The sequence below is a fragment of the Ascaphus truei genome, chromosome 1 (assembly GCF_040206685.1).
Source record: "Ascaphus truei isolate aAscTru1 chromosome 1, aAscTru1.hap1, whole genome shotgun sequence".
Taxonomy (NCBI): Eukaryota; Metazoa; Chordata; class Amphibia; order Anura; family Ascaphidae; genus Ascaphus; species Ascaphus truei.
Genome location: NC_134483.1, coordinates 530549939 through 530572157, shown reverse-complemented (window position 1 = coordinate 530572157; position 22219 = coordinate 530549939). Strand labels below are relative to the sequence as shown.

The 22219-nt window shown below is 46.4% G+C and overlaps 1 protein-coding gene across 1 annotated transcript in view; it reads right to left on the bottom strand.

The window, feature by feature from the left end:
- Positions 1-20424, bottom strand: part of LOC142466942 (progonadoliberin-2) — a 122900-nt gene extending 102476 nt beyond the window's left edge. Inside the window, exon 1 of the mRNA XM_075572600.1 lies at positions 20339-20424. The gene's annotated coding sequence lies outside the window, so the exon portion shown is untranslated. The remainder of the gene's footprint in view (positions 1-20338) is intronic.
- Positions 20425-22219: the final 1795 nt, after the last annotated feature.

The window sequence follows — 22219 nt, the reverse complement described above, 5'->3', positions numbered from 1 at the left end:
GGTGGCTGTGCGGTACTCTTGCAGAGAACGGATTACCAGTCGTGTCTGCATCCTTGTTTATTCTCTAAAAAGTTCTCTGCAGCTGAACGTAATTATGATGTTGGGAATTGTGAGCTCTTGGCAGTGAAGATGGCCCTGGAAGAATGGAGACATCTCCTCGAGGGAACGTCAATAGCTGTGACTATACTAACAGATTACTGTAACCTGGAGTACCTCAGGTGGCCCGTAGGCTGAACACACGCCAAGCAAGGTGGGCTCTCTTCTTCACCCGCTTTATCTACATTCTTTCTTTTAGACCGGGATCTATGAATGCCAGAGCTAATGGTCTTTCCCGTCAGTTTGCTTCTGAAGATTCGCAGGAGACTCACAAGGGTCCCATTACCCCTCCTTCCAGGATTGTGGCTGCAATAACTCCCACTGTCATGGACCACATTCGCAAAATGTAATCTGTGTATTTTTATTACATATGACATTACCCTCCCCCATTTGTTTGCGATGCGGTAATTAAGTCATAATTATCGGTTCCGTTAATTACTACATCACGACTTGTTTAAAAATATCCCACCCGTGAAAATGTTCCCATTATCTTTACCGTTGCTGTAAAAACATCAGTATTTTTTTCCCCTCGGGTGTGGGATTGACTCTGTTTTAACTGAGTGTGATGACTGTAGGCCATGGGTGCACCGCTCCAGTCCTCAAGCCAACCCCCCTAACAGGTCAGGTTTTAAGAATACTCCGGCTTCAGCACAGGTGGCTCAATCAGTCACTGCTTCAGCACAAGGGGCTCAATCCGTGTCTCAGTCTTAGACTGGGCCATGGATTCAGCCCCCTGTGCTGAAGCTTGGATAGCCTTAAAACCTAACCTGTTGGGGGGCTTGAGGACTGGAGTTGTCTAGGCCACAGACTCTTACACCAACTCTTTGCAGACAAATTCACTACACCTCTTCCAGCAGGAAATATTTGGATTCTGTGCTAAGCCTTCAGTAATCCAAATTATACAGCCTTCCCTTTAATGCTGCTCGTGTCCCAGAATAGATGAGCACACAAACACACTCTGCGGGCAGCTCCAGACTGTATACGAAAGGGTGCTTTAGGCATTCATTATAATCAAAGTTACTAGTGAGTGGAAGAAAGAAAGAAAGGCAGGGGGCAGGTCAACTTTTAGAAAACATATTACTGCTTACAGCTTGTGGTGTTTGTCCAATAATCACTGGTAATATTTGCTCCTGTAGTAGATTGGCAGTCAAATCCGTTTTACTCATATATATAAGCAAACACTGCCATCATAGAAGCACATTAATATTTCAAGACACTTAGCCCTGCATCTGACAGAGAAAGGCCGACATGAGTGGGAAGGAGGACCTGGTGGAGAGTCTTGTGCTGCTGAAGGTCATCCTAACTCTGAAAGGTCAGACAGGAAGAATGTGTCGTCCTCTCATTTTAAGTTAAAGAACAGAGTCAATAAGTGTCAAATTTTACGGGTTTTGGGGAGAACGTAAAATGCGGGCTGACAAAGACGGCATTATAAGAGTAGCTTTTGACATGATGGCCATTAAAATTTCTCATAGAACCACCTTCAAGGCTCCTATAGAATTTGTATGTTGAGTTTTCTACAGTATGTATTGCACAGTAGATCTGAGAGGGTTCGTTGATTTGGCTTCCAATCTCTGTGAGTATTTATTTATTTATCAAATGTTTTCACAGGAAGTAATACATTGAGAGTTACCTCTCATTTTCAAGTATGTCCTGGGCACAGACTCAAGATGACAAATAATACATGGTTACGAATACAGTTACATAGGTGAAAAGGGTATACATTATATACAAGACACAGCATGCACAGTTAGAGATAATATATACAGTATTATAGGCGTGTGTAACAGTTACAGACCAGATTAAAATGTGAGACAGCTTTAGTTAGGTTGTTCCAGTTGTGGGGTGCACGGTAAGAGAAGGAGGAGCAGCCAGATACTTTGCTGAACCTTGGGACCATGAACAGTCTTTTGGAGTCAGATCTAAGATGATATGTGCTGTATGTATAAGTGCTGTATGTTAAGTATAACTTATTTTGTGTCATTTATGGTGACGAAACGGTAACAAATGATAAAAAAAAAAATAATCTTTTTAGCTGTTTAGACACTTGCTCCTATGTTAGAAATGTACTGTATTATATTTGTATTGTAAGCAGTAAAAACCGAAAAACAGTACAAAGTTCTTCTATGTTTAAATAGGCGATAGAAAGAGTTACGGGAGGAGATACTAGATATTCATATCATGATGTTTTCATTCTCTCTAATTAAGGAGATGTTGGAAACGTTGGTCGTCCATAAAATATGGTGTTAAGATACAAAGTCATAGGGCGTTATTCTATAAGCTCCGAAAGCACAGATCCGCGAGGTCTGCTTTCACGTCAATGGGGCTTTCCATACAGACGGCGCAGATCGGCGGCGCTTTCGGAGCATATAGAATAAACCCATAGAGGGTCTGCTGTATTAGAGGGTCTGCTGTATTCTCTGCATTTCGGACAATACAGTATTTACTAAGCAGCATTCTGCCTTAAGACACCTTACAGCCGGTTGACTGGAATGGGCTGTAAGGTGTATTCCAGCACCAGAAGGTGCACTATCGCAGAACACTGCTTACTAAATATGGCCCTATATGCTTTCCCCATTGAACCCTTCCAGGCAGCTCCTTAAAGCATTGGACCATTACAATCAGAACTCTGTAAGTAAAAAATTGCAGCTTTATTACTCACCATTAACGCAGTTTCTGTTACATTAAACACGACTTTGTGTCTAGTTTAATCCCTGTTCTCTGTATGTGCTGTCTGTATCCATCTTCCCTAGCTGCCCCTATCTCGGCCCGCTAGGAAGGTGTTGAGGTGTAACTAACTCCTGTTAAATAAAGGTTCCCTCTGCGGTGTAGCGTCTGTACTGCTCCATCTCCTTTGGGCCCCTGCTAGGTCTGGTACTACTCTCTCTCTATCTGTTGTCAGTATCCCCATCTCGGGTTCCAAATTACATCACATGGCCTTCCGGGTGAGAGTCGGCAATCTGCCCCTCCGTTGGGGCTGGTCCTGCTATGCCTCGGGGCTATGGCCTGCAGAGCTCCCCTCTGGGCATAGGATTCCTCTCTGTGAACCTTTAGAGTAGTTTGGAGCCATTTGTGACACTGTCCCCAACTAGAAAACAATAAAGGGGATCCTTATCCTATACTATACATATCTATATTATAAACCTATATATTCACAGTGAGATCCCTCTTCTTCAACTCCTCCTGGGACCTACCTTCTCAAAAAATCTCACCTCTATATATATCCTGCAATCACATCACTATCACTAGGCAGAAGAGGATAGAGCTATTATTCTGCCTAGTCACCCAGCACCATGTGATGTGAAAGGGGCGTTACACTATGTGGGCCCACATAGTTAATCAATTAAGGCCATAGTAATCCCAAAGGGGGGTTACATATATATTTGTATGCACCCAGGGGATACCAGAACGTGGCTGGCTCTGTCAATGACAGAGTGTATTTATGGACATGCCTGCTGGCCAATGTCTGTGAGCAGAAGAAATGACTAACTGGCATTACTGGGGACCCAACACGACCAGCCGTTCTCGGGATTGCCACTGCAGATGCTAAATTTAGACGACAGATACTTTATCCTATATCCGTACTTACAGTATATTGATCCAGAGGAAGACAATCAAAAAACCCCAGTGTTATATCATCCAATGATATCTCATATGGGAAAAATACATTCCTTCTCGACTCCAAGAATTGGAAACCAGATTACTCCCTGGATCAACTTCCTTCCCATGTATACTTATTTGGTATATGCCTGTATATCTTTATCTTTCCTTTCTAAAAACATGTACAACCTTTTTTTGAGCAAATCTATTGTATCTTCCGTCACAGTCTCCATGGGTAATGAATGCCACATTGTAACTGCCCTTACTGTAAAGAACCCTTTCCTTTGTTGCTGGTGAAATCTCCTTTCCTCCAACCTTAAGGGATGCCCCCGAGTCCTTTGTACTGCCCTTGGGATGAATAGCTCTTTTGAAAGCTCCCTGAATTGTCTCCGAATATATTTGTATACAGTAGTTATCATACCCCCTCTTAGATGCCTCTTTTCTAATGTAAATAAATCTAATTTAGCTAGCCTCTCCTCATAAGCTAGCTTGTCCATCCCCTTTATTAATTTGGTGGCTCTTCTCTGCACTCTCTCTTGTTCCATAATGTATTTTCTAAGGAGTGGTACCATATTCAAGGTATGGTCTTACTATTGATTTATAAAGGGGCATAATTATGTTTACTTACCTTCCATTCATTGGAAGGGCATGGCGCCGCCATGTTGTGCGCGCGCATGCGCAGAGACGGCGATTGATAGATAGGGGTCCTTGCTGGTTAGAGCATGAGAAGGGCACCCTGTGGCGGCCTTTAGAGTCGCGCATGCACAGTGTCCTATGCGCACGCGGTCCCAATGGTAATTGTGCAGCAGAGAGACTACAACTCCCATGAGGCTTAGGGAGAAACCTGCCTGGTGACACCCGATAGCCAATAGGATGGCTGGATTGCTTCTGAAGGAAGGAAAGACTACTGCCTGCTGGGAAAGGAAGTGATGAGTCAAGACCTGGACACTGAAGGTGCAGGTAGTGTCCACAGAGCAGTGCTCCAGGGACTAGGCTAGAGGTATACCCCCAGGGCCCAGTTAGTCCCCTGAGACACTGTAGATAATTACTGTATGGTATAGGGAACTGCCTTAAGACAGGGACTCCTTCATTATACCCATAGAGAGAGAGATGCTGCAGGACATTGCATGAATGCTAGTGCAGCTTGATAGCTGAAAGGATATCTGACTCCATAGCAGAGACTGTTCTTAAAGGATCATCCGGCTGATTATCCCTTCCCTGGGGAGTCAGATGGTGTATCCATTCCTACAGGGAGCAGCACATCGCGTCGTGGGATCACGTTGCGGAGCTGATTATCATCCAAGGATTATCCTGGTTAGGACAATAACCAGGGAGGTAGTATACTAAGTGCACCAACGGGCCCCAACACAGGGAAGCGCTATCCCTCACACTTACATTAACTTTACAGCTGGTGGACACTAAGAGGTTAAGTGCCCTGGCACATTAGTACACAAAGGACAGAAGGGTGATGTAATAGGACATGTGTGCTGATGGGATGGTATACATTCAGGGTGGTGCAATGGTATCCATATGAGGAATGATGTGATGATATTCATGTAAGAGGTTATTATTATTCTGCTTAGTAAATACTGTTGTGCTTCAACTGGGAGTGTATATACTGTATATGTTGGTTCTGGTAAGGGCACACTTCCACCACATTGGGATTCCTCACCAGTGGAGGAGCTGCACTGTGTATAAGTATACCCCAGGCTCCCAGTGGCGGAGGCTCAGGCCTCTTGTTAGCCTCACAGGTGACAGCAACACACGTAGTTGCAGTACCGCAGGGGTACCAGGGCTACACCCACATTGTTAGGATCTTGCGCAGGTGGAGGCACCGTCATCAACCTGATCAGGTACACCCTAGGCTCCCATCAGCGGAGGTTCAGACTTCCTGTGAGCCGCAGGTAACACACCACATACACTGTAGCGCCATATCTTCCAGGGAGTGGGGGAAACAGTGCTACACATATAACAATAGAACAGTCATAAACCATAACCCCACTACAGCAACTCTAGGCCTCACAGGGCCGTAACCCCTCACCGTGCGTTCCCAACACAGTGTCCACACCCCTGCGGGGTTTACCCCAATGTACTGAGGTGCTCCAGGCACCGTACCATCCCAATGTCCACAGATCCAACCACCCACCCAAGTGCGTGAGACAGCGCTGCCCCACTAGCTCGTGTATAGTTGATGCATTTGGTGAGATGAGATACCTGTCGGGTGTGTCCATAACCGGGCGCGCAGATGATGCAGATGGGATCCACGGATCCGATGATGAACCACGACGCCTCCATCTCTACGGTGGGTGGGTCCCTCCAGGATGGTACCACCTTAATAGTCTCTGAATCACAGGGGAATGATCTGGTCCCATATCACCCTGACTCAGGATGCCGCCGCGTCCTGGCTGTGTCCCTATGCTCTGTTTGTACAGGGGCAGTGTCCCTGCAGCAACCACAAGCTACACAGTGGAGTCGGGCATAGCTGGGGCCTATGGGGATCTCTGGCCTAGTGTAGGTGCCCCAGACACCTGCACATACACAACCTACCCTATCTGCATCCCAGCTCCGACTGGCGTGGCAGCAAACACACAAAATGTATCTATTCCCTGCTGCAGGGAATACTGGTGCCCTATTGGCTGTGAGGCATCACATGTTCTTCGGCCCATGGCCTTCTGGGGGCTGTAGTCCCCACGGAGCGTCTCCCCCTCTTGCCGCCGCCTGAGCTTGCTCTCTGCGCATGCGTGACTGCACCTGCGCAAAACATACCCGCGCACGTGTGCGCGCACTAACATGGCAGCGCCCTGCAGAGGGAGCCTCCGGCAAGCCAATCGCCGCTCCATACTCCCCCGCAGTGCCACCTGCACCTGTCCCTGTCTCCGCTGTCAGGCACGACTGCGCCGGGAGGTAAGGGGACATGGGGCAACAGGGGGACCCTGCTATAGAGACAAAAAATAAAGACAGAAAAAATCCACTACAACTGGAAAGGGGAGCAACGTTTCAGGGTGAGACACCCGTTTTTCTGGCCCATTCTCACACACTATTAAGTACTTTACGTACTGCAGTACTTCCCTTTGTCTGTAGAAATAAGGTTCCTCCATACAGTAGCTCAGTGTTCTGAACACCAGAGAACAAATCAGATTGTCAGTGGCTGATTCCAGACTGAGATACAGTTGGGATGCAGCGGAGGAACCATTTATCTTCAGACAAAGGGAAGACACTGGACTATTTCATTTATTGAACAATAGTCTGTGACATACTGCTTTATTCCTGTACAATATATTTGTCTCTATTCATAATGCATATCTATGTTGAATACATTTGTCGTGTATAGTTGTAATTTGTGAGTTAATATTAAATATTTAGCATATTCTATTTCTGTGTCTTTTCTAGCAAAATGAGCGTGGGGAACCCTATGGATATACAGTATAGTCCATTGTAATAATTGTTAGTCTAAAATCCCTTCATTTCTTGCCCTGTATATATCCCTGCTTAGTAGTATTCTCCTACATGCACTACTTGCACAGCTGACACTTAAACAATGCTAGAACCCTAACAATTCCTACTTATCTTGTCTCTAAACATACGTCATGTGAGCCAGTTGAGTACATCTGTTTGTTCTTCAATGCCAATTTCCTTGAGGATGTTCTCTGCTTCATGATTGCAACATATGCTGGGTCCTGCCCCCCTCCCTCTCTCCCCTCCCCCTCCACATACTATATATACATGGTGGCTTCAACTATCTTGAGTTATGAAATAAAAAGTAACATTTTCTTCCAAGCCTAGGAAAAGTTATGTTTTTATTTTGCTGGGCTTGCATACATAATACTGTACATTGCAATATCCTAATCTATGCAGGATACTAAAGAATGTTCAACGGATGTAGTGATGATGTTGGCACATACTAACACACAACCCCTGCGAGTTCAGAACCCAAACCCGCCACACCATATATATTTGTGCCAGAAGGAGTGTTACTGGCCTTGTGACCTAATGTATACGTAACCCTCTCTGCCCGGCTTCTAGGGAGGCGACGTCGGTGTACTGCGCATGGGTTCCCTTGACTCAGGCGCTGGGTTCAGGTGGCTGGGCGATGAGGTAGTAACGTTGGAGAATAATGGGCGCCAGGAACTTTTGTCGTACAACAATCTTTAATTCAGATCCCCAGGCACGGGGACCATTCACATTTTCAGAAGTTGTATGGTTTTATATTAAATGTAGCGCTCTTTCCCCCACCCCCTGGGAGATAGGGCGACTACGGAGTGTGTGTTACCTGTGGCTCACAGGAGATCTAAGCCTCCGCCGCTGGGAGCCTGGGGTGTGCCTGATTCGATAGATAACAGCGCCTCCACCTGCACGTGATCCTAACTATGTGGGATAACCCCGTGCATGAGCCTATATGAGTAATATACACCAATATGGTTAAACAGTAACTCTTTGCCATTAGCATATAAACCAGCATAACCACGAACAACACTTAGATTATAAACATCACTAATGAATGCTAATGAGGTACAGTTACCCACCAAGCCTCGCACGGCCATAACTTCCCACCACCGTGTCCTCTGAGTCCAGTACACACCCCAATGTGTGAGACTGTGCTGCCCCAGCACCCGGAGGCGCCGACAGAAGGACAGACAGGATCCACAATGACTCCGCCTCCGCATGGGATGGTATCCGGCTGGAGTGACCCACACTGTAGAGAGTCTCTATGTCTTTCGGTGGTGGTCTGGTAACAGACCACAGGCCGCAACTTCTGTGTGGCATTCACTGGTGTCCCTGTCACTAGTGCAGCTAATGGGGCAGTGTTCCTGTCTAAGGGCCTGTTCCTGTAGCAGCCACAAACTATACAGGGGGGTCGGGGCCTAGCTGGGGCCTAAAGGGGTCTCTGGCCTAGTGCAGGGGCCACTGGCTCCCTGCACATGCACACCCTTCCCTTCTGCGGTCCCAGCTCCGACTAGCGTGGTTACCAACACGCAAAATGTATCCACTCAGTTGCAGGAGAAATCCAGGAGCCCTATTGGCTCTGTCGCGCCACATGATTCCCAGCCCCAATGCCTTATGGGGCTTGTAGCTCCCCACGGAGCCTGCTGCCTACCGGCCAACTTGCGCACCTACCAATGCGCATGCTCGCACCTCGCGCATGCGCAATGTAATCCAATATGGTGGCGGCCTGCAGAGGTAGCCGCCGGAGCCTTCGGCGAGTCCGTCACCCACCGCAACGGCCCGCTGCGGAGGTAATGGGCTAAGGGTAGCACAGAGGGAGACCCTGCCACATAAACATGCAGGATTATGGTTTCTTCCAGCAGTGCCCACTCAACACTATAATGGAAGTATATTAACTTAGTTTCTTTTTTGTGTTGCACCCATCCCCCCATTGTTGATTCCGGATACTCTTTGCTATAACCCCAGTCACACTGGGCCCATATGGTAATCCTGTTGGTTCCTTTGTAAGTGACCAATAGACATTTAACCAATTTAGGAATTGCCACTTCTTTACAGATGTAACACCCTTTCCCTATCTGTAGGAGGACGTTCACAGAGGTACACAATTGGGAGACTTTTATAAGGTGAAATTATAATAAGGCTTTATTGTGCCTTTTCCTTTTCATCAGGAAATCATCCAAACACAGGGGGGGGAAACAAAGTTTCTAATCACTTGGGAGTATTTCTAGTGAAACACTATTCAATTAATTCATATCTCCCTTAGTCAAGCATTTCTCCAAGCCCCCAAACACATAGCATGAATAAGCATATATATAAGAAGTCTCTTAATAATGAAAGTCTTATCTGTTCCTTGTGGTTTGGAGGGGAAATCTTCTCTGTCCCTGGTTGCTACCTTTTCTTCAGGGTTTGTCAGCATTCAGGTTTAGAAGTTTCCCCTGTGTCTTGAAAGCAGCTCTGCTGTTTCTCCTGGCAGGGCTCAAGACAAGTGTCTCCCAGTTCAGCTCAGGTGTGTGCTAAGGAGTCACTTCCTGTCTGAACAGACAGGCTTTTGTAAGCAATCTAAATCAGGCAGGTGGTGTTTAGTAATTAACTACCAGCAGTTAACCACCACACTGCTAGATTAAAGGCACATTACTGAACAGGGATAAGTCCCCTGTTACATACCTCCCCTGTTTGTGGGAAGCTCGGGCTTACCACGGCCAAAGCCCATCCTTCCACTCTCATTCGAGATCTTTCTGTGACTTGAATGAGAGTGGATGGAGGAAGAGAACCCTCTGTCCCGCTGGGATTGGAGCCCTTTCTCCAGTTTATTTTTGTCTCCTCCCGAAGGTGCTTGAGATTAGCACTCCTCAGTCACTCGAGGAGGACTTTTTCCACGTAAAGTCTTTTTATCGCGTGCGCGGTCTTGAGATTTCTGTTGCGTCGGGCACTCCTCTTTTTGTAGACAAAGTGTATGGCAACAGTTGTAGAGCAGTTAGGACTAGCCCTTAGAGTTTTCTGCTCTTGAAGCGGTCTTTCTGCGGCTTCTCCACACCACAGAGTCGCCAGTTCAGCTTCTTCAGCTAAGGATTCTTCTGGCTTTGATTCTGCACTCCTACCTCTGTTTGTTGCCTGTTGGGCAGCTGTAGGTTTGGCTAGTGATTTCTTTGGTGGCTCAAACTTCGTAATTTTGTTTTGAAGTTGCGTGGAGTCCCCAACTCTCACTATACCCTTGTCCTCACAGGCATTAGTTACTGTGGGATACTGGTGCTTCGGCAGAGCCAATACCTTTTTCCGTATTGGAGGAATCTGTAAGTTACTGGTCTGCAGAGTCTCAACCTGTTTGAGTGCGCCTTGCAAGTCTCTTCTCAGGGAATTTATCTGTGCACTTTGCTTTCTCTGAGTCTGTATCAGAGTCTCCTTCATATTCTGGAGCTCTGTAATTTTTGTCGTCAAGGTTGCCGCTGCGTCTGTTTTCTCCTTGGTGTACTGACTCATGGGAATGGAACAGTCTCTCTGTCTCTCCAGCTCTTGCTCCAGTTTTTGAGCCTTCTCACGCTCCCTCTCATACAGAGTCACCTGGTATCGAAGCTCTGCTTCCAACGATGCTCTGAAGACATGCAGCGTGGCCCTATGCGGTGTGGCAACCTTTATTTTCAAAATCAGTACCACTCGTGGGTCACCATCTGTATTCACTGCTTCAGCGAAACTTTTGAAAACAACAAACACCTATCCCTTTTTAAGGGCTGACTCACTTCTTGAACCCTGACTATGGCTGGAAGGCAAAACCCCTATTTCAATGACCATATTACACTTTGTGATAGGCAAATAAGTTTTAGCTGCTTCAGCAGTTTCTCTCCTCTTAGGATTGGGGCAAAGAGTCCATCTGTGGTTTTTGTAAGTTTCAGTGCAGTGTAAGTTTCAGTGGTGTGTATCCCTTTAACTCTGATCTCTGCTGCATGAGGTTTTTTTTTTTTTTTCTACGTTGCTCAGACTGTTTGTAGGCAAAAAGCATAACAAAAAATTTCACATAAAAATCTCCGGTCCTTTTTAACTTCAAAGACACCTCTCATCTCACTTCGGACACCATATGTAGGAGGACGTTCACAGAGGTACACAATTGGGAGACTTTTATAAAGTGAAATTATAATAAGGCTTTATTGTGCCTTTTCCTTTTCATCAGGAAATCATCCAAACACAGGGGGGGGGAAACAAAGCTTCTATTCACTTGGGAGTATTTCTAGTGAAACACTATTCAATTAATTTATATCTCCCTTAGTCAAGCATTTCTCCAAGCCCCAAAAACACATAGCATGAATAAGCATATATATAAGAAGTCTCTTAATAATTAAAGTCTTATCTGTTCCTTGTGGTTTGGAGGGAAAATCTTCTCTGTCCCTGGTTGCTACCTTTTCTTCAGGGTTTGTCAGCATTCAGGTTTAGAAGTTTCCCCTGTGTCTTGAAAGCAGCTCTGCTGTTTCTCCTGGCAGGGCTCAAGACAAGTGTCTCCCAGTTCAGCTCAGGTATGTGCTAAGGAGTCACTTCCTGTCTGAACAGACAGGCTTTTGTAAGCAATCTAAATCAGGCAGGTGGTGTTTAGTAATTAACTACCAGCAGTTAACCACCACACTGCTAGATTAAAGGCACATTACTGAACAGGGATAAGTCCCCTGTTACACTATCCCTACGGGAAACAGCGGTAATTACGGTACTGGTTGTACCTGTTATCCGTACAGAAGGCCTGAGCCACCGCTCATAGGGGGCTGGGGTGACAGTGTGTTCTATATATCTCTATGGTGCAGTACCTCCACCTATGAAGATCCTGCATAGCAGGATGGCTCCTCATAGGAACTCTTATACCATTAGGTTATACCCCAATAACACACACACAACCGGGTATAATATAACTCCTTTACTGTGGTGCCACAGAAGGACTCAAATAATACTTACATACAGAATATAGGCAGTCCTCGGTTATCCGACACAATGCTTTACTCAAAATGGCGTTGGATAGTGAAACGTCTTAAAGCGAAACACATTATCCCATAGGAACACTGTTTAAATGAAAGGTTCCGTTCCTGAAGGCATTTTTAACACTCAAATACACCAAATATTTTATGCAGATACTGTATAGCCCTGGTAGGTTTGGGCTATTATTCTGTCCTCCTTCTGTGCAATAATCCCAGGTAAGGGCAGGTTTGCCAGGAGTTAAGATGGGTTCTCCCCACTCACTGCAGATCAGTGAGGCAGAGAAAGCAGTGCAGTCAGGCCTGTGCCAATAAGGGACAGGGGCGGGCTCTTGTTGTATCTGTCTTAATGATCTGCATTTCCTGTATTGAGTCAAAAACCTCGCAAAGCACGCCCTAGACTGCCCTAAAGGGTGAATAGGTCTGAAGACAAGGCTATTGCTGTTTTAGTCAAACCTGAGGCGAGTAGTCAGGATGCCTAGGGGGTGGCTTGGTTAACGCAGTTAAGAGGGACCCCTGGATAGGATCCACGATACTGGCAGCCAAGAGGGGGAGACACAAGAGTACTGCACATGGAAGAGCCCAGAGTACTACTAGCCAGTAGCCAGACTATGAACCGCAGAGCACGTGTATGGACTGTTATCGTGTGCAGTATACAAAGAAAGAGTTTTGCCTAGCCTGGGGTATGCTGAGTTTACCACTTGCCAGAGGCTACATGTATTGCAGTGTTCACAAGAGAGCGAGTTCCCTGCCAAACCGTGAGGGTTGCGCTACAGTGAAAATTGTGGGTTCACCTAAGATGGCGGCTGCTATATGCGATAGTACACCGCGTGGTGCGAAGAATCTAAAATGGCATTTCCCGCAGAGTCTGGATGGCACACATGCTGCGTGCAAAAAGACTTGAGCAGAGTATTTGCAGAGATTTGGCCGGGTCTGGCGCGAAAGCTAGAACCCCACCTATGTGCAGGAAGTGGCGCGAAAGCAGGAGCCGCGGCCCCCTGCCCTGTGACTGGCTCAGCGAAGAGTCCACATCATGAGGTAACACCCAGTGACCCTCCTCTAATCTCCACCAGAGGGAGGGGTCACAGTGAAAGCCAGAGTCACGCCTTAATACCGAGTGCCCCTCCTCTAATCTCCACCAGAGGGAGGGGGCACAATGAGAGACAAACCCAAACTGAAGGAGGAGCTGGATGCGAGCTGCCGCAACCTCAGACTGATGGAACATGGCGGGCCAGAGGAATGAGTTACCCCTTTCTTTTGTGCCCGTGTATACATAAAGTAAGAGCAGGCGATATGGACTTTGCGTATTACTCGCTGCCAGAAGGTTTCCTGGATGTACTCACTGATGGGATCACCAGCTTGCGGTGTTTGGGCCCTGACTGTGCATGCCTGGGAGAAGACCTTGTTTGGGGGGCTATTTTCTTTGTGAATGGGGCAAGCCATCTTTTGTCTAGCCCGCTAATGTCTACCATTGGGGTGTACCAAGCCCCGAAGACTGAGACAAGGCCCGAGCCGGTTCCAGAGACCGCAACCCAAATGCTACCGGGTGAGGTGATCAAACCTGACGAGGCCAGAGCCGGTCCTCTGGTGTCAGCAAAGCCCGATGACCCATCGTTTATGCTATGCGATGTGGGCCATGCCGATGCTACCCATGCGGAGGGCCCGTGCGCCCCAACAAACGTTCCAGGGGGTCCGTGCACTCCAGTTCCAGAGGCGGAACTCACGATGGTGGAACCCAAGGAAGAGACAGTGACTACCCAGGGAGGATGGGGATCGCTATCGCTGGTGGCACAGAAGCGGGATCGCTTCATGTCGATTGCCGCCAGTGACTGCGAGGGGCCCCAATGTCATTCCCCTGCGGAGATGTCCCTACCTGCCTCGTCGGACGACGAGCGTGATAGCAGTTCAGCGGGGGTGATGCGCCTACCGGCGGACCCCTACAGCGGTGCTGCAAGAAGAGAGCCACTTACCTGTGATGCAGAGCGGGCTCCGATGGAGGAGGCCTTAGAAGAGGCCCCGACCAAGGCTGCGGCGGAGGAGCGCCTACTTCCGCATGAAACACAGCGTCGAGCTCCCGGTGCCCCGTCCTGCGGATGACGTACTTCCTGTGCGGGACCTGGCACAAGATGACACGACCTCGCGAGAGGATGACGTCACTTACAAGGCGACCTCCAGAGCGGACTGGGACTGTGCTGTGACCGCTCCGGTGAGTAGCGCCCTCTCCAGGCAAGAAATGGACCACTACTTTTACAGGGTGGTAGACCGAGGGAAACGCTGGCCTGTCGTGGCTGTGTCCAAGCAGCCAACATCCCCTGCGGTAGGCCATGGCCTAGCTGAAGCCAAGGACTTTGCCCCAGACACTGTTGCTTCCTATACCCCAGTCTCTGGCCCCATTATCCCTGTCATTGCCCCTGTCCCATCTGGTTCGGATTCCAGATACAGTCACCACGCGTCACTGGGTGAACAGGGGATCCCCAAGCCATTTACTGATTACCATTCCCACCCCCTGGGAGATAGAGCGACTACGGAGTGTGTGTTACCTGTGGCTCACAGGAGATCTAAGCCTCCGCCGCTGGAAGCCTGGGGTGTGCCTGATTCGATAGATAACAGCGCCTCCACCTGCACGTGATTCTAACTATGTGGGATAACCCCGTGCATGAGCCTATATGAGTAATACACACCAATATGGTTAAACAGTAACTCTTTGCCATTAGCATATAAACCAGCATAACCACGAACAACACTTAGATTATAAACATCACTAATGAATGCTAATGAGGTACAGTTACCCACCAAGCCTCGCACGGCCATAACTTCCCACCACCGTGTCCTCTGAGTCCAATACACACCCTAATGTGTGAGACTGCGCTGCCCACTAGACTACTGTAGGTGTGAGGTTGGTGCACTTGCCCCAGCACCCCGGCGCGCCGACAGAAGGACAGACAGAATCCACGATGACTCCGCCTCCGCATGGGATGGTATCCGGCTGGAGTGAGCCACACTGTAGAGAGTCTCTATGTCTTTCGGTGGTGGTCTGGTCACAGACCACAGGCCGCAACTTCTGGGCGGCGTTCACTGGTGTCCCTGTCACTAGTGCAGCTAATGGGGCAGTGTTCCTGTCTAAGGGCCAGTTCCTGTAGCAGCCACAAACTATACAGGGGGGTCGGGGCCTAGCTGGGGCCTAAAGGGGTATCTGGCCTAGTGCAGGGGCCACTGGCTCCCTGCACATGCACACCCTACCCTTCTGCTGTCCCAGCTCCGACTAGCGTGGTTGCCAACACGCAAAATGTATCCACTCAGTTGCAGGAGAAATCCAGGAGCCCTATTGGCTCTGTCGTGCCACATGATTCCCAGCCCCAATGCCTTATGGGGCTTTTAGCTCCCCACGGAGCCTACTGCCTACCGGCCGCCACGCGCACCTACCAATGTGCATGCTCGCACCTCGCGCATGTGCAATGTAATCCAATATGGCGATAGATAGGAGATAAACTCCCGAATACCGTGCTCAGCTAGGTAGGAATCTTTGCAAAGTTATATGCAGATAATGTATCATATACAAAATAGTGTTCTAACATCCAGGAAGGAACAATCTTCTATAGCAGCTTCTATAGCATGTATACCGTGTAATCCATGAAATTAACCCCTTCCTGTGTCTGCAGGACCTGTATCTCCAGGTGAAGTCAGTGATAAATGTCTGACTACCTGATAACAGTATGTTGTCCCCTAGGAAGCATATGGGTACATAGGGATAAGCCCCCAGCCGTAATAAAACAGGCTGGGGTACTCACGGTTAAAGAAGTGAATGTTCCTTCAGCGTGCGTCACGCTAATGATGAGCATATGTAGAAATCCTCGGAGAGGTAGGAGCGGAGCACAGCAGAGTGGATGCAGGGGCTGGACACCAGGGTAAATAAAAATCCTTTAATTCACGATCAACATCATGGTAGTGGATAGACAAAAAGAGAAGTTTGTCTATCCACTACCATGATGTTGATCGTGAATTAAAGGATTTTTATTTACCCTGGTGTCCAGCCCCTGCATCCACTCTGCTGTGCTCCGCTCCTACCTCTCCGAGGATTTCTATAATCCAATATGGCAGCGGCCTGCACAGGTAGCCGCCGGAGCCTTCGGCGAGTCAGTCACCCATCGCAACTGCCCGCAGCGGAGGTAAGGGGCTAAGGGAAGCACAGAGGGAGACCCTGCCACATAAACATGCAGGATTACGGTTTCTTCCAGCAGTGCCCACTCAACACTATAATGGAAGTATATTAACTTAGTTTCTTTTTTGTGTTGCAGCCGTCCCCCCATTGTTGCTTCGGGATACTTTCTGCTATAACCCCAGTCACACTGTGCCCATATGCTAATCCTGTTGGGGCCTTTGTAAGTGACCAATAGACATTTAACCAATTTAGGAATTGGCCCTTCTTTACAGATGTAACACCCTTTCCCTATCCCTGCGGGAAACAGCGGTAATTACGATACTGGTGCTACCTGTTGTCCGTACAGAAGGCCTGAGCCACCGCTCATAGGGGGCCTGGGGTGACAGTGTGTTCTCTATATATCTATGGTGCAGTGCCTCCACCTGTAAAGATCCTACGTAGCAGGATGGCTCCTCATAGGAACTCTTATACCATTAGGTTATACCCCAATAACACACACACAACCGGGTATAATATAACTCCTTTACTGTGGTCCCACAGAAGGCCTCGAATAATACTTACATACAGAATACAGGCAGTCCTCGGTTATCCAACACAATGCCTTACTCAAAATGGCGTTGGATAGCGAAACGTCTTAAAGTGAAACACGTTTTCCCATAGGGACACTGTTTAAATGAAAGGTTCCGTTCCTGAAGGCATTTTTAACACTAAAATACACCAAATATTTTATGCAGGCAATAAGATATGCAACACACACATAAATTATATAGTGCATATACTGTATTATATATATATAATTTAAACATAAAATATAATAATATAATATATATTATATAGTATAACATAATATTATATTATAATATATATTATATACACATAAACAACTTTGCAAAGCGTTGTAAGAGCGTTGGATAAGCCGTTTTGGCGTTATAAAAATGAACATAGGTATGCATTGCATAGCGTTGGATAAGCCATTCGTTGTAAAGCGAAGCTTTGTAAAACGAGGACTGCCTGTTCACAATAATAACAGTGATAGCAGTACAGATGCAGCCACCAGTATTAGAACACTTACCTGGGAAATTCGGGGGCAGTCTCACAGTAAATGCCTCAACATTTCTGTGAGATTCTTAATGGCCCATCGGATTAACACAGCAGGGTGGGTCCCTGTAGTCCCATTCAAACCATGTGGAGAGTCAGCAGACTTGTTACATATGCTGTGGTCTTGCCCTCAGGTTGTCCCACTGTGGGAGAAGATCAGAGATTGGCTGCAGAGGACCTTGCGCCTCACCATTCCATTAGACCCCTGGCTGTTTCTATTAAATAGAAAACTACCAGGCATTTCCGGGACGGAAAGTAAATTAATTGCACATTTTGGAACAGCAACTAGGTGCGAGATCGCAGCATTATGGAAACAGATGGAGAGCCCAAACATTCCCAAGATTCGGAACAGAATTTGGTTTGTCTGCCAGATGGAAAAGTTGACAAGTTTGGTCAACGACTCTGGCACTAAATGTCTAAAAGTGTGGCTACCGTGGTTAGCCCAAACAGATATCCCTGGGGTGAGTATAGCCACAATTATGCTTTAATAGGACGAAACAAGTTCTCCCTTGACAGAGGGGAAGAAGATTTATGACACATGATATTAAATAACTATAAGATGACATTAGTCAAATGGACAGAGGTTAGAGAAGAGTCCACACGGGGGACAGGATCCTGGATATAGTTGAAGAGGATCTGACTTGTTCTAGAAGATATTATAACCATTCCCCCGCCCCTCTCCCCTTAGTTAGGTATTTTTTGTTTTTCTTTAAGGGAATGTGTTAAAGGACCATACTTAAGTAATGTGATATGGAATTTTTTTTATTGGTATTGCGAGTTACATCGAGAGCCTGAAACACGGGATTAGCTGAGAGAGCAAAACCCGTACTGTAAATCAGACTGGGAATGGAGTCAGCTCCACCTCAGGTCATTCTGCGTCCAAAGCGCGTACAAACCGTGCGTTTCGGCTGTTACACCGGGCGACTTGTCTCTTTTTTTTAGACGCAGTTAGGAAGATGCCATTTGCAATATAGAACAGGGTTTTTTTCTCACAATTTAATCCGCTCCTGAACAGACCAAAACCGCGCAGTTTGGCGCTGACAACTTCGGAATGACAAGAACAGGCCCCTGTGTGTCCAGGCGAGGAAGACAATGAAGGGTTTTTTCTGCGAGTGTCGGAATCGTATCTACTTAAAATAAAAAAAGAGCATCGGTAATTGGGGAAAATGTTAGTGGTCACCTGTCGTGAACCCTAATAGATGCATCTCACGTGGTAAATCATTGTAGCAGAAGGTTGCACTACACCATGTGCTATTTGTTATATGTCAGAGACGAAGAAAAAAACAGTTGCTTTTATTTTTCGAGAAGTGCTTTGACTCTTCAGAGAAATCTGTTTCTTCCATTTCTTAGTCTCGCGACGAATAGAAGCAGCAGATTTCTCTTCCTTCTGGTACGATGGTTTACCTCTTGGATTTCCGCAACATCAGGATGAACCTGCTCCCAGGCAGGCTCCGGGGTCAATTATAAAAGCATATTAACAGTTGGTAAGAATACCTGCATCAATGCACTCTGGCAGATGGATATGTGCACGTTGCAAAGTTACATATTATTAATAGTGTCATTTCAAATGTAACTTGAAATAGCTGCAGTGCTAATAAAAATTAACCCTATATTCTTACGTAGTGCTGACAATGCGTCACGTGCAATGCCGCGTTCACCGGCTAAGCCAACAAGCAATATGAAATATATGACAATGTAGGTACAACGTAGTAAATATACGTCCCAAGTGGAAAAGTAAACTTTGGGGGTTATGCTCTGAAGTGCGTTAGTGCTGCTTGTGCCCAAATGCATGAAATCTCCCATTGACTTGAATAGGAGCTTCAGTGCGTTAGTGCCTGATCGGCGCCATCGCACGTTAGAGCGCAACGTTTTATAGTCGAATACTTCCTAGGAAGTTTTCTGTCAGCACCTTTGATGCCAGATGGGACGATAAAGCATTGCACAACTAAAATACCAGCTACTGCGAGAAAACGTGAGATCCCCTTTATCGCGCAATATTACAGGGAGGCGGGCAAAACTTAAAATGATGTCAAGTCAACATTGGCACGTGCTGAAAAATGATCCCGTACCAGGTGATCACATCCCAGAAAGACCACAAGTATTATTTCAAAAAGCACCAAATATTAAGAATAAACTGGCACCGAGCGCTTTGAAAAAATAAGGCGGTGGTGGGTTCCAGTTCTTTAAATCTTAAAAATGGCAAACGCCTGTAGTTTCAGTTCCCCTAATATAGACCAATTTAAATCCAATATTACAGGGAAAAAGTTTAAAACAGACACAAACTGCAGGACTACACGTATGGTCTACCTCCTAGAATGCGCATCCATAGAGGTGAAGGCGCACAGCAAAGAGAGTGGGTGAAAAACTAGTAAAAGTATACTTTATTGGTCCATAAAAAGGAGAGAATGGAGGTGCAAAACTCTCCTACATGTTTCGTGCACCAAGCACTTTATCAAGAATTCAATATACCTCCTAGAATGCCCCTTAGCCGCTAAGGTAATGAAACTGGCTGCAATTTTATTTTTATTGCACAGGATTGATACCGGAGGCCGGCAAGCACCCCCCTCCCCCCCCCCCCCCGGAGACCAGGGGGGACGCCGATGGACCCCAAGTTTCCAGGGGTCCCTGCTGGCCTGTGGTATCAATCCTGTGCAGTAAAAATAAAATACAATTATTTTATGCATCTTGCAATATCTTTAGCACAAACCTTTAGCTGACGCCAAAATATTACAAGATTTTACAGTTCTATACGTTAGTGACATAGGTAGTTAAGGGAGTTAACCCCTAAGGTGGTGCTTCAAATTGGTGTCGGTTTGAGGACTGTTGTGATCCTCAGTGTAACAGTGGTAGGGCAGATTTGCCAGATTAGAAGTTATAAATGGGAGCAGTGAGATAGGTACCCCTATATAGAGAATGGTAGCATAATAGCATAATACTTCATTCAGGCACAATAAGGCACAATTCGGATAGCCGTTTGATAGGGAAAGTGATCTCTAACCTGACCGGAGTGCTTCTCCCATCCGGCGGTTCCTTCTGTGGTGGGTCACGTGTTCCCGGCGGGTCCTCGAGCAGGGAGTACAGAGACTCGTATAGCTGGCTCGTTGGTGCCTGCTGGCTGTCCGTTCCAGAGAAGGGGACCTCACCGCTGCTCTCCTTGAGGCGTGCATCCGTCCCAGAACAGGTAAGTACAAGGAGGGGAGGGACAGGGACTTGGAGCACAGCAAAAAACAGCAGGCTGGCGGCAGTGGCAGCGTGCAAAAACTTTATTACGGCAACATTGCCATCATAAAAACAGGACAGGTTCTCTGACGCGTTTCGTCTAAGAGACTTTTTCAAAGAGTGCTATACTGCAGCCAGGGATGTTCCCTAAATACCCACAAACACCCACGTGATCAATTAGAAATCCCCGCCCCTGGCCGGTAGAATACAGGCCACTGGATAATTATGTAAATTTGGAGGGAGCTGCCCATCAAATCTAATGGAGGGGAATTTTAACCATATAGTTCCTGGATACATAATAGGAAACTACTGTAATACTGCATGGGTAGCAGGTCTATCCTCTGGCTGCCAAAGCAAACTGATATGTGGAGAACATAACAAGACAGAACATTTAATCTAACATAAAATATACATATTAATATACATTAATAGGTGATGCATCATCTGATAATATTATGCATATTAGAATGACCATTTAGCTTGCAAGAGATTATCCTAGAGAGCTAGATGTACTTAATTCACCTATTGTGCATATAGTTAAAAACATGTTTAAGACATATAACAAATCTAAACGTCTAATGAAATAAGAGCAGCCACACAGAGAGAATATAGAATATCACATCATTCTAGGTGAAAATTCAGGCAGCAGACAATGGAAAGGAAAAACATAAGAAACTAACCTTATTGCATTCTATTTTGTATAAGAGCAGCAGACCACCCAATAGTTTTGGGCATAACCTCATAATGGTATGTTTGAAAAATTGTATTAATGCATCCAAAGTTACAACAATAATTTTGAAGCCTCTAAGTACAATAAAGGCAAGAAAGCAGAAGAGCAGCAGAACAACGGCAAATAAACAGCATAAGTACCGGTTTTATATTTTATTAGACCCTAGGTATATAAAACAGGGAATAAACAGTTCACCAATATAGGCATGGCAGGAGAGATGAATAATACCTATATATATCTATTCAGCAAACAGTTGACTGTAATACACAGGGCTAGCAGTCTACAAAAAATGGGACCGCTCCCAATCCACATTAAGACCTTGTGGATGGAGACTGTCCGTACAGAAGATCCAAGACATCTCTTTTTGGTTCAATATCTTAAGTCTGTTACCACCCCTTATCAGACTAGGGACATGTTCAAGTCCCAAAAAGGAAAAGCCTTGTAGGCCACCTTGTCGACAGGAGGAGAAATGCCGAGAGACCGGATGCAACAAGTCCTTTTTCTTAATTAGCCGTACATGTTCCTGTATTCTAGTTTTTAACGCTCTAATTGTACGGCCAATATAGGTCTTGTTGCATCCGCATCTAATCATGTAGACTACGTGACTGCTATTGCAGTTGATAAACGTATGTATGGGTTTTTTAACCTTTGGTTTAAGACAATCAATTACCTTTGTTGGTCTAGCATACTGGCACACATTACACCGTCCACATAGGAAGAACCCTTTAGGTATATTCCTAATTTTATCCACACTTTGGGATGAAAAGAGACTGGGTGACAAATAGGATGATAAGGGTTTTGCTCTACGAAAGACCAATTTGGGCCTTTCCTTTGTGATGTTTTCTAGGTCACAGTCTAGTTTAAGTGTTTCCCAGTGTTTGGCTATAATGGACCTGATGTCATTTGATTGACGGCTCTGTCTGGTAATGA